The sequence below is a fragment of the Phocoena phocoena genome, chromosome 1 (genome assembly GCF_963924675.1).
Source record: "Phocoena phocoena chromosome 1, mPhoPho1.1, whole genome shotgun sequence".
NCBI lineage: Eukaryota > Metazoa > Chordata > Mammalia > Artiodactyla > Phocoenidae > Phocoena > Phocoena phocoena.
Genome location: NC_089219.1, coordinates 94104485 through 94118883, shown reverse-complemented (window position 1 = coordinate 94118883; position 14399 = coordinate 94104485). Strand labels below are relative to the sequence as shown.

Below are 14399 nucleotides of genomic sequence, written 5' to 3'. Positions count from 1 at the left end.
ATTGAGAACTAAGAGAAATTAAAAAGGCCTACTATGTTCGAAGTAAAATGTACAAATATAAACTACTACTGAAACATATTAACAATTTTAACATTAATTTTTAATGCTAAAACTCAATGAAATAACATATCAAACAAATACTGATTAAATATTGGACTGGCCAAAAAGTTCGTTCGGGCATTTTTCATAACATCTTATGGGAAACCGAAACGAATATTTTGGCCAACCCAATAATTTTTTAAAATATCTTTTCCTGAATAAAACACTGGCAGATGTAATATAACATCTTAAACATGGAATTCCACACTTTGAGCTCAACAATGTCTTTTTTCCTTTTGCATTTTCTAGCATTTTGTTCACTTAGTACGTATTCCTATTTTATCTAAATTGATCATCCTTTAGTCTTCTTATATAAATACATATTGTGCAGGTTATATCTTACTATATCCCCAGACATTCAAAAAGACTCATGGGATCACTGATGAACACAAGAAGTTAAATAACTGATTTCTCAAAGTGTAGGTACAACTTTGTACCAATAATGGAATATCCACTAAATGTGGCTGTTGTTTTTGAAAAGAAACAATTAGGTTTAATTAAACAACATCATTAAGACAGGGGAAAGACTAATAAAAATAAATTAGAATACAGAACACCAAAATTGAAGGAGAGCTAGTACTGAAAAATCTTAACTGGTATAACTGTTGGAGCAAAGTAGGATACAAAAGAAAAAAAAAGGTGACAATTAATGGACTCTACCTTCAAGATAAAATACAGATATATGGGAAGAGTGAGAAGGTAAGAGAGAAGCTATAAAAGTGTTCAACTGCTCTTTCTCCCAAGGCAGTATGCAAAAAGACTACCCTAGTATTTCAAAACTTGTAATACATTACAAAATGAGTAATTATGCAATTAAGAAGGAAAGAGTAGAGGAGCTTCAAGATGGCGGAAAAGTAAGACGTGGAGATCACCTTCCTCACCACAAATACATCAGAAATACATCTACATGTGGAACAAGAGCTACAGAACACCGACTGTACACTGGCAGAAGACCTCATATCTACCGAAAGGCAAGAAACTCCCCACGTACCTGGGTAGGGCAAAAGAAAAAAGAAAAAAGAGAGACAATATAATAGGGTTGGGACCCGCACCTCTGAGAGGGAGCTGTGAAGGAGGAAAGTTTTCCACACACTAGGAAGGCCCTTGCTGGGCGGAGACTGTGGGTGGCAGAGGGGGGAAGCTTCAGAGCCGCGGAGGAGAGCACAGCAACAGGGATGCGTAGGGCAAAGCGGAGAGATTCCCGCACCGAGGATCGGTGCCGATGGGCACTTACCAGCCCGAGGCTTGTCTGCTCACCCACTGGGGCGGGTGGGGGCTGGGAGCTGAGGCTCGGGCTTTGGTCGGAGTGCAGGGTGAGTATTGGCGGGGTGAACACAGCCTGAAGGGGTTAGTGCACCACAGCTAGCCCGGAGGGAGTCTGGGTAAAAGTCTGGAGCTGCCGAAGAGGGAAGAGACTTTTCTTGCCTTTTGTTTCCTGATGCACGAGGAGAGGGGATTAAGAGCACTACTTAAAGGAGCTCCAGAGACAGTCGTGAGCTGCGGCTATCAGCACGGACCCCAGAGACGGGCATGAGACGCTAAGGCTTCTGCTGCCACCACCAAGAAGCTGTGTGCAAGCACAGGTCACTATCCACACTGCCCCTCCGGGGAGTCTGTGCAGCCTGCCACTGCCAGGGTCCCATGATCCAGGGACATCTTCCCCGGGAGAACGCACGGCGTGCCTCAGGCTGGTGCAACGTCACGCCAGCCTCTGCTGCCGCAGGCTCGCCCCGCATCCGTATACCTCCGTACCCCCGGGCTGTGTGAGCCAGAGCCCCCGAATCAGCTGCTCCTTTAACCCTGTCCTGTCTGAGCAAAGAACAGACGCCCTCAGGTGACCTACAGGCAGAGGCGGGGCCAAATCCAAAGCTGAACTCCAGGAGCTGTGCAAACAAAGAAGAGAAAGGGAAATCTCTCCCAGCAGCTTCAGGAGCAGCAGATTAAAGCTCCACAATCAACTTGATGTACCTGCATCTGTGCAATACCTGAATAGACAACAAATCAACCCAAATTGAGGAGGTGGACTTTGGGAGCAACAATATATATATTTTTTTCCCCTTTTTCTCTTTTTGTGAGGGTGTATACGTATGCTTCTGTGTGTGATTTTGTCTCTATAGTTTTCCTTTTACCATTTGTCTTAGGGTTCTGTCTGTCCGTTTTTTTGTTTTTCTTTTTGTATAGTTTTTAGCACTTGTTATCATTGGTGGATTTGTTTTTTTGGTTTGGTTGCTCCTTCTTTCTTTCTTTCTTTTTTTTTTTTTAATTACTTTTTTAAACATTTTTTTTGCGGTATGCAGGCCTTTCACTGTTGTGGCCTCTCCCATTGCAGAGCACAGGCTCCGGGCGTGCAGGCTCAGCAGCCATGGGTCACGGGCCTAGCCACTCCATGGCATGTGGGATCTTCCCGGACCAGGGCACGAACCCGTGTCCCCTGCAGCGGCAGGCGGACTCTTAACCACTGCACCACCAGGGAAGCCCTAAAACATTTTTTTCTTTGTTTTTTGGGTTTTTTTTTTTTTGTGGTATGCGGGCCTCTCACTGTTGTGGCCTCTCCCGTTGTGGAGCACAGGCTCTGGATGTGCAGACTCAGCGGCCATGGCTCACGGGCCCAGCCACTCCGCGGCATGTGGGATCTTCCTGGACTGGGGCACGAATTCGTGTATCCTGCATCAGCAGGCGGATTCTCAACCACTGCACCACCAGGGAAGCCCGCTAAAACATTTTTTTAATAATTATTTTTATTATGTATTTTAAAAACTATTTTATTTTACTTTATTTTATTTTATCTTCTTCTTTCTTTCTTTCTTTCTTTTTTCTCCCTTTGATTCTGAGCCGTGTAGATAACAGGTTCTTGGTCCTCCAGCCAGGCATCATGGCTGTGCCTCTGAGGTGGGAGAACCAAGTTCAGGACACTGGTCCACAAGAGACCTCCCAGCTCCACATAATATCAACTGGTGAAAATCATCCAGAGATCTCCATCTCAATGCCAATACCCAGCTCCACTCAAAGACCAGCAAGCTACAGTGCTGCATACCCTATGCCGTCCAACAAGCAAGACATAAACACAAGCCCATCCATTAGCAGAGAGGCTGCCTAGAATCATAATAAGGCCACAGACACTGCAAAACACACCACCAGACGTGGACCTGCCCACCAGAAAGACAAGATCCAGCCTCATCCACCAGAACACAGGCACTAGTTACCTCCACCAGGAAGCCTACAGAACCACTGAACCAACCTTAGCCACTGGGGACAGACACCAAAAACAGCAGGAACTATGAACCTGAGACCTGTGAAAAGGAGACCCCAAACTGAGTAAGTTAAGCAAAATGAGAAGACAGAGAAACACAGCAGATGAAGGAGCAAGGCAAAAACCCACCAGACCTAACAAATGAGGAAGGTATAGGCAGTCTACCAGAAAAGGATTCAGAATAATGATAGTAAAGATGATCCAAAATCTTGGAAATAGAATGGAGAAAATACAAGAAGCATTTAACAAGGACTTAGAAGAATGAAAGAGCAAACAAACGGTGATGAACAACACAATAAATGAAATTAAAACTTCTCTAGAGGTGACCAATAGCAGAATAACTGAGGCAGAAGAACGGATAAGTGACCTGGAAGATAAAACAGTGGAAAAAACTACTTCAGAGCAGAATAAAGAAAAAAAAAAATGAAAAGAATTTAGGACAGTCTCAGAGACCTGTGGGACAACATTAAATGTACCAACATTCGAATTATAGGGGTCCCAGAAGAAGAAGAGAAAAAGAAAAGGACTGAGGAAATATTTGAAGAGATTATAGTTGAAAACTTCCCTAATATGGGAAAGGAAATGGATAATCAAGTCCAGGAAGCACAGAGAGTCCCATACAGGATAAATCCAAGGAGAAACACGTCAAGACACATCATAATCGAATTAGCAAAAATTAAAGACAAAGAAAAATTATTGAAAGCAGCAAGGGAAAAATGACAAATAACACACAAGGGAACTCCCATAAGGTTAACAGCTGGTTTCTCAGCAGAAACTCTACAAGCCAGAAGGGACTGGCATGATATACTTAAAGTGATGAAAGGGAAGAGACTACAGCCAAGACTACTGTACCCAGCAAGGATTTCATTCAGAGTCTATGGAGAAATCAAAAGCTTTACAGACAAGCAAAAGCTAAGAGAATTTAGCACCACCAAACCAGCTCTACAACAAATGCTAAAGGAACTTCTCTAAGTGGAAAACACAAGAGAAGAAAAGGACCTACAAACACAAAACAATTAAGAAAATGGTCATAAGAACATGCATATTGATAATTACCTTAAACGTGAATGGATTAAATGCTCCAACCAAAAGACACAGGCTTGTTGAATGGATACAAAAACAAGACGTATATATATGCTGTCTACAAGAGACTCACTTCAGAACTAGAGACACATACAGACTGAAAGTGAGGGGATAGAAAAAGATATTCCATGCAAATGGAAATCAAAAGAAAGTTGGAGTAGCATTACTTTATCAGATAAAGTAGACTTTAAAATAAAGAATGTTACAAGACACAAGGAAGGACACAACATAACAATCAAGGGATCAACCCAAGAAGAAGATATAAAAATTATAAATATATATGCACCCAACATAGGAGCACCTCAATATATAAGGCAAGTGCTAACAGTTATAAAAGAGGAAATTGATAGTAACACAATAATAGTGGGGGACTTTAACACCTCACTTACACCAATGGACAGATCATCCAAAATGAAAATAAATAATGAGACAGAAGCTTCAAATGACACAGTAGACCAGATAGCTTTAATTGATATTTATATATTGTTCCATCCAAAAACAGCAGATTACACTTTCTTCTCAAGTGTGCATGGAACATTCTCCAGGATAGAACACATCTTGGGTCACTAATCAAGCCTCAGTAAATTTAAGAAAATTGAAAACATATGAAGCATCTTTTCTGACCACAATGCTATGAGATTAGAAATGAATTACAAGGAAAAAACCATAAAAAACACAAACACATGGAGGCTAAAAATTACGATACTAAATAACCAACAGATCACTGAAGAAATCAAAGAGGAAATCAAAAAATACCTAGAAACAAATGACAATGAAAACACGATGATCCAAAACCTATGGGATGCAGCAAAAGCAGTTCTAAGAGGGAAATTTATAGCTATACAAGCCAACCTCAAGAAACAAGAAAAATCTCAAGTAAACAATTTAACCTTACACCTAAAGGAACTAGAGAACGATGAACAAACAAAACCCAAAGTTAGCAGAAGGAAAGAAATCATAAAGATCAGAGCAGAAATAAATGAAATAAAAACAAAGAAAACAATAGCAAAGATCAATAAAACTAAAAGCTGGTTCTTTGAGTAGATAAACACAATTGATAAACCATTAGCCAGACTCATCAAGATAAAGAGGGAGAGGACTGAAATCAATAAAATTACAAATGAAAAATGAAAAGTTACAACAGTTGATGCAGAAATACAAAACATCCTAAGGGACTACTACAAACAACTCTATGCCAATAAAATTGACAATCTGGAAGAAATGGACAAATTCTTAGAAAGGTATAACTTTCCGAGACTGAACCGGGAAGAAACAGAAGATATAAACAGACCAATCACAAGTAATGAAATTGAAACTGTGAGTAAATATCTTCTAACAAACAAAAGTCCAGGACCAGATGGCTTCAGAGGTAAATTCTATCAAACATTTAGAGACGAGCTACCACCTATCCTTCTCAAACTCTTCCAAAAATTTGCAAAGGAAGGAACACTCCCAAACTCATTCTGAGGTCACAATCACCCTGATACAAAAACCAGACAAGGATACTACAAAAAAAGAAAATTACAAACCAATATCACTGATGAATATAGATGCAAAAATCCTCAACAAAACACTAGAAAACAGAACCAACAACACATTAAAAGGATCATACACCACGATCAACTGGGATTTATCCCAGGGATGCAAGGATTCTTCATTATAAGCAACTCAATCAATGTGATACACCATATTAACAAATTGAAGAATAAAAACCATATGATCATCTCAATAGATGCCAAAAAAGCTTTTGACAAAATTCAACACTGATTTATGATAAAAACTCTCCAGAAAGTGGACATACAGGGAACCTACCTCAACATAATAAAGGCCATATATGAAAAATCCACAGGAAACATCATTCTCAATGGTGAAAAACTGAAAGCATTTCCCCTAAGATCAGGAACGAGACTAGGATGTCCACTCTCACCACTATTATTCAACATAGTTTTTGAAGTCCTAGCCATGGTAATCAGAGAAGCAAAAGAAATAAAAAGAATACAAATTGGAAAAGAAGTAAAACTGTCACTGTTTGCAGATTAAATGCTACTATACATAGAGAATCCTAAAGATGCCACCAGAAAACTACTAGAGCTAATCAATGAATTTGGTAAAGCTGCAGAATACAAAATTAATGCACAGAAATCTCTTGCATTCTTATACACTAATGATGAAAAATCTGAAGGAGGAATTATGGAAACACTCCCATTTACCACTGCAACAAAAAGAATAAAATACCTAGGAATAAACCTACCTAGGGAGAAAAAAAACCTGTATGCAGAAAACTATAAGACACTGATGAAGTAAATTAAAGATGATACACACAGATGGAGACATATACCATGTTCTTGGATTGGAAGAATCAATAATATGAAAATGACTATACTACCCAAAGCAATCTACAGATTCAATGCAATCCCCATCAAATTACCAATGGCATTTTCTATGGAACTAGAAAACGTCATCTTTTAATTTGTATGGAGACACAAAAGACCAATGCCAAAAAGCGAAAGCAGTCTTCAGGGAAGAAAACGGAGATGGAGGAATCAGTCTCCCTGACTTCAGACTATACTACAAAGCTTCAGTAATCAAGACAATATGGTACTGGCACAAAAGCAGAAACATAGATCAATGGAACAAGATAGAAAGCCCAGAGATAAATCCATGCACATATGGTCAACTAATCTATGACAAAGGAGGCAAAGATATACAATGGAAAAAAGACAGTCTCTTCAATAAGTGGTTCTGGGAAAACTGGACAGCTACATGTAAAAGAATGAAATTAGAACACCCTCTAACACCATACACAAAAATTAACTCAAAATGGATTCAAGACCTAAATGTAAGACTGGACACTTTAAAACTCTTAAAGGAAGGCATAGGAAGAACACTCTTTGACATAAATGACAGCAAGATCTTTTTTGATCCACCTCCTAGAGTAATGGAAATAAAAACATAAATGAACAAATGGGACCTAATGAAACTTACAAGCTTTTGCACAGCAAAGGAAACCATAAACAAGACTAAAACACAGCCCTCAGAATGGGAGAAAATATTTGCAAATGAATCAACAGACAAAGGATTAATCTCCAAAGTATATAAACAACCCATTCAGCTCAATATTAAAGAAACAAATAACCCAATCCAAAAATGGGCAGAAGACCTAAATAGACATTTCTCCAAAGAAGACATACAGATGGCCAAGAAGCACATGAAAAGGGGCTCAACATCATTAATTACTAGAGAAATGCAAGTCAAAACTACAATGAGGTATCACCTTATGCTAGTTAGATTGAGCATCATCAGAAAATCTACAAACAACAAATTCTGGAGAGGGTGCAGAGAAAAGGGAACCCTCTTGCACTGTTGGTGGGAATGTAAATTCATACACCCACTATAGAGAACAGTATGGAGGTTCCTTAAAAACTAAAAATAGAATTACCATATGATCCAGCAATCCCAGTATTGGGCATATATCCAGAGAAAACTGTAATTCAAAAGGACACATGCACCCCAACGTTCATTGCAGCACTATTTACAATAGCCAGGTCATGGAAGCAACCTAAATGCCAATTGACAGATGAATGGATGAAGAAGTGGTGGTACATATATACATTGGAATATTACTCAGCCATAAAAAAGAATGAAATTAAGTCATTTGTTGAGACGTCAATGGATCTAGAGACTATCGTACAAAGTGAAGTAAGTCAGAAAGAGAAAAACAAATGTAGTATGTTAATGCATGTATGTGGAACCTAGTAAAATGGTACAGATGAACCAGTTTGCAGGGCAGAAGTTGAGACACAGATGTAGAGTACAAATGTATGGACACCAAGGGAGGAAAACAGCAGTGGTGTTGGGATGGTGGTGTGCTGAATTGGGTGATTGGGACGGACTTTTATACACTGATGTGTATAAAATTGATGACGAAGAAGAACCTGCAGTATAAAAAACAAACAAGCAAACAAACAAAAACAAGTAATACTAATCTTTCTTTGGGTTATTTGTATGGAAGTATGTTAATATAAATGTTTCAGACATTACATGAAATTTCTAAAAATCTTATATATTCTGGTATAATGTTATAAGTCATAATTATAGTTATTACCTTACAATGTATATCTCAGAAATAACTAAATTTCCTTGTCAATTGCATTATTGTGAGCTTTCATCAAATCTTTAACCGTTGTCATTTTTAAGTCTTTTGTCATTTACAGACAGCTCTGGGAGTACTCTGATGCTTTTGCAAATATGTTCCCATAAAAGGGTTTCATCTTCAAGGAATTCATGGAAAAGACTCTGACAAGTACAGGTTTCTGGTAATTGACTATACTGCTGAACTGAATGAATAAGCATTTTCATAACTCTAATGGAAAACTGATGAATTCATAAAAGTGCTAACAAAATATTAAGATGAAAAAAAATTACATGGGACTGAGTGAACTGCAAAAAAAATACAAACACATGGAGGCTAAACAATACACTACTTAATAACTAAAAGATCACTGAAGAAATCAAAGAAGAAAACAAAAAATACCTAGAAACAAATGACAATGAAAAAACAATGACCCAAAACCTGTGGGATACAGCAAAAGCAGTTTTAAGAGGGAAGTTTATAGCAATACAATCCTACCTTAAGAAACAAGAAACATCTCAAATAAACAACCTAACCTTACACTTAAGCAATTAGAGGAAGAAGAGAAAAAGAAAAACCAAAGTTAGTAGAAGGAAAGAAATCATAAAGATCAGATCAGAAATAAATGAAAAAGAAATGAAGGAAACAATAGCAAAGATCAATGAAACTAAAAGCTGGTTCTTTGAGAAGATAAACAAAATTGATAAACCATTAGCCAGACTCATCAAGAAAAAAAAGGGAGAAGACTCAAATCAATACAATTAAAAATGAAAAAGGAGAAGGAACAACTGACACTGCAGAAATACAAAAGATCATGAGAGATTACTACAAGCAACTATATGCCAATAAAATGGACAATCTTGAAGAAATGGACAAATTCTTACAAATGCACAATGTGTGCCAATAAAATGGACAATCTTGAAGAAATGGACAAATTCTTACAAATGCACAATGTTCTGAGACTGAACCAGGAGGAAATAGAAAATATGAACAGACCAATCACAAGCACTGAAATTGAAACTGTGGTTTAAAAACTTCCAACAAAGAAAAGCCCAGGACCAGATGGTTTCACAGTGAATTCTATCACACATTTAGAGAACAGCTAACACCTATACTTCTCAAACTCTTCCAAAATATAGCAGAGGGAGAAACACTCCCAAACTCATTCTATGAGGCCACCATCACCGTGATACCAAAACCAGACAAAGATGTCACACAGGAAGAAAACTACAGGCCAATATCACTGATGAACATAGATGCAAAAATCCTCAACAATATGCTAGCAAACAGAATCCAACAGCACATTAAAAGGATCATACACCATGATCAAGTGGGGTTTATCCCAGGAATGCAAGGATTCTTCAATATACACAAATCAATCAATGTGATACACCATATTAACAAATAGAATGATAAAAACCATATGATCATCTCAATGGATGCAGAAAAAGCTTTTGACAAACTCAACACCGATTTATGATAAAAAACCTTCCAGAAAGTAGGCATAGAGGGACTTTCCTCAACATAATACAGGCCATATATGACAAACCCACAGCCAACATCGTCCTCCATGGTGAAAAACTGAAACCATTTCCACTAATATCAGGAACAAGACAAGGTTGCCCACTCTCACCAGTATTATTCAACATAGTTTTGGAAGTTTTAGCCACAGCAATTAGAGAAGAAATAGAATTAAAAGGAATCCAAATCAGAAAAGAAGAAGTAAAACTGTCACTGTTTGCAGATTACATGATACTATACATAGAGAATCCTAAAGATGCCACCAGAAAACTACTAGAGCTAATCAATGAATGTGGTAAAGTAGCAGGATACAAAATTAATGCACAGAAATCTCTTGCATCCCTATACACTAATGATAAAAAATCTTAAAGTGAAATTAAGAAAACACTCCCGTTTACCACTGCAACAAAAAGAATAAAATACCTAGGAATAAACCTACCTAAGGAGACAAAAGACCTGTATGCAGAAATCTATAAGACACTGATGAAAGAAATTAAAGATGATACAAACAGATGGAGAGATATACCATATTCTTGGATTGGAAGAATCAACATTGTGAAAATGACTATACTACCTTAAGCAAACTACAGATTCAGTGCAATCCCTATCAAACTACTACTGGCATTTTTCACGGAACTAGAACAAAAAATTTCACAATTTATATGGAAACACAAAAGACCCCGAATAGACAAAGCAATCTTAAGAAAGAAAAACGGAGCTGGAGGAATCAAGCTAACTGACTTCAGACTATACTACAAAGCAACAGTAATCAAGACAGTATGGTACTGGCACAAAAACAGAAAGATCAATGGATCAGGATAGAAAACCCAGAGATAAACCCACACACATATGGTCACCTTATCTTTGATAAAGGAGGCCAGAATATACAGTGGAGGAAAGAAACCCTCTTCAATGAGTGGTGCTGGGAAAACTGGACAGCTATATGTAAAAGAATGAAATTAGAACACTCCCTAACACCATACACAAAAGTAAACTCAAAATGGATTAAAGGGCTTCCCTGGTGGCACAGTGGTTGAGTGTCTGCCTGCTGATGCAGGGAACATGGGTTCGTGCCCGGTCCAGGAGGATCCCAAATGCCACAGAGCGGCTGGGCCCATGGGCCAAGGCTGCTGAGCCTGCGCATCCGGAGCCTGTGCTCCATGGTGAGAGAGGCCACAATAGTGATAAGTCCGCATACCACAAAAAAATTGGATTAAAGACCTAAATGTAAGGCCAGACACTATCAAACCCTTAGAGGAAAATATAGGCAGAACACTCTATGACATAAATCACAGCAAGATCCTTTTTGACCCACCTCTTAGAGAAATGGAAATAAAAATAAACAAATGGGGCCTAATGAAACTTAAAAGCTTTTGCATAGCAAAGGAAACCATAAACAAGATGAAAAGACAACCCTCAGAATGGGAGAAAATATTTGCAAATGAAGCAACTGACAAAGGATTAATCTCCAAAATTTACAAGCAGCTCATGCAGCTCAATATCAAAAAAACAAACAACCCAATCCAAAAATGGGCAGAAGATCTAAACAGACACTTCTCTAAAGAAGATATACAGATTGCCAACAAACCCATGAAAGAATGCTCAACATCATTAATCATTAGAGAAATGCAAATCAAAACTACAATGAGATATCATATCACACCGGTCAGAATGGCCATCATCAAAAAATCCACAAACAATAAATGCTGGAGAGGGTGTGGAGAAAAGGGAACCCTCTTGTACTTTTGGTGGGAATGTAAATTGATACAGCCTCTATGGAGGACAGTGTGGAGGTTCCTTAAAATCAACAAATAGAACTACCATACAAACCCTCAATCCCACTACTGGGAATATAGCCTGAGAAAACCATCATTCAAAAAGAGTCATGTACCAAAATGTTCATTGCAGATCTATTTACAATAGCCAGGACATGGAAACAACCTAAGTGTCCATCAACAGATGAATGGATAAAGATGTGGCACATATATTACTCAGCCATAAAAGGAAACAAAACTGAGTTATTTGTAGTGAGGTCGATGGACCTAATGACTGTCATACAGAATGAAGTAAGTCAGAAAGAGAAAAATAAATACCATATGCTAACACGTATATATGGAATCTAGAAAAAAATGGTCATGAAGAAAAGAGGGACAAGACAGGAATAAAGACACAGACCTACTAGAGAATGGACTTAAGCATACACGGAGGGAGAAGGGTAATCTGGGACAAAGTGAGAGAGTGGCATGGACATATATACACTACCAAACGTAAAATAGATAGCTAGTGGGAAGCAGCCACATAGCACAGGGAGATCAGCTCGGTGCTTTGTGAACACCTAGAGGGGTGGGATAGGGAGGGTAGGAGGGAGGAAGATGCAAGAGGGAAGAGATATAGGGACATATGTATATGTATAACTGATTCACTTTGTTATAAAGTAGAAACTAACACACCATTATAAAACAATTATACTCCAATAAAGATGTTAAGAAAAAAGCAAACAGTAAAATAAGAGCATAAAATAGGATTATAGAAGATGACATCTAAATAACAATTAGAACAATAAATTTTAATGCTTTAAAATCTCTATAAAAATCTGAAGGACCTTATATTGAATTGGTAAAATATATTAAAAATATAGAGTACAATTTTTAGACTCTACATGTAAACACCTATGTGGAGTGCTCCAAGGCCCACACCGAGTTCCCCGGGTTAGCGCTTCTCTGAGGTCGACCTTCATCATAAATTTGGGGTCCTTAGCACAGATGTATGCCAGACAGAATCTCACTTGCTTCCCCCTTCCTTGCCAGGACCAGATTGACCCCCTTCATGGAAGCACCAGCCTAAGCATGATTATAATTGGGGACTGCTATTTTTAAGGGACAAATTTGAGGAAAGATTTTTGCTGGAACAGGTAAGACAAGGTGAAACCTTTAGCATTGGTGACTCACAAATCAACAACGCAGAATTTTTGCAAGTAATTGAAACCATTAGCCTTCTTCAAAACTTTTTAGTTTTTATAACTAAGCAAGCAAAGTTAGTAAAGACAGTTTGCATGGTATTAAAGATCAGAGAAAGTTATTGGTGGGTACAGATTCTGGCAAAACACACAGCAGATACACGCAGAGAGGAGGTTTTCCACAAGCAGCTCACCAGCGTTCTCTCCAAGCTGGACCTTCTTTTCCTTCTCTACAGTTTCATCTCCACAGCCAACAACTCCACTCATGCTTTAGTAAATCTTCTCTTTAGACTAAATTGAAGATGTAATCAAAGGAAATCCTTCGTTATTCCCAACGTAGGCAAGATTAGCCAGCATGAGTACAAAGTGCCTTCAGTGCCAAATATTAAGAGTTATGCCAGTTATTAAAGAGCATGGTAATGACTTTTTTTTTTTAACAAGGACGGAGTAATGAAAGACATTAGGACTATTCACAGGTTTATATCGCACTTCACGCAGGCAGTGTGTGCAGCTGTGGAAAAGAGTGAGTGAGTTGTTGAATCTTGTCAGGCAGAAGTGAACAAATTAAGAAGACAAACCACTCAGATGAAAAACAAACAAACAAAAAAAGAACAAGAAGGAAGATTGCAGCAGGCAATGGTAAGCAAACAGATGCCGTCTGAAAGTTTGGAACGCATGTTTGGTCCTCTGATGCCATGAGTCTGTAGCTGAGGTAGAAGTACACTGGGAGATGCAGAGCTTTCTGATCCTCCTCCCTCTTAGTCTGATTTTCACACACACAGTCAAGAAACCACTTCGAGCCTTTCTCACATGAAAAGTAGAGTATTTATGCCTTGATCTCAAGCCATGAGCTCTTCCAATTATGCTTCCATTAGTGCCAGACTGAAATATCCTGGAAGTGGAGCAGGATGAAACTTTGATTGACCCCCGCCCCCCTAACATTAGGGAGTACTCACATTTGAGGAATTTGCCACCACTGACATATACCCAAGAGGGCTCCAGGAACACTCAGACCTCCCAGAATTAAATAAAGAAGAAACACTCTCCACTTAGCACTGTTTTTCTTAATTACTTATTGAGACAATATTTGAAAACTTGTTCTGAGGGAGAATTGCTTTCTTAGATCCCTGGACTCCCAAGAGGAGAGTCTTTGTTCACAGAACTTGTTGGAGAGTCACATATGCAGATCCTCACCTTTGGTCCCAGTGTGTAGGTTTTAAGACACAACCATTAAGATAATCAAATTGCCTAATTCTGGTGTGATTCAAGGGTGTACAGTTAAGTTTAGGCAAGGTAAAATAATGAACATAGGTTTTGTTCTTTAAAATAAATTAGAAATTAGAGACTAAGCACAAGTA

General features: G+C 38.4%; 1 pseudogene; it reads left to right on the top strand.

The window, feature by feature from the left end:
- Positions 1–942: 942 nt before the first annotated feature.
- LOC136133224 (BRISC complex subunit Abraxas 2 pseudogene) lies at positions 943–13953 on the top strand (annotated as a pseudogene).
- The last annotated feature ends 446 nt before the right edge of the window (positions 13954–14399 follow it).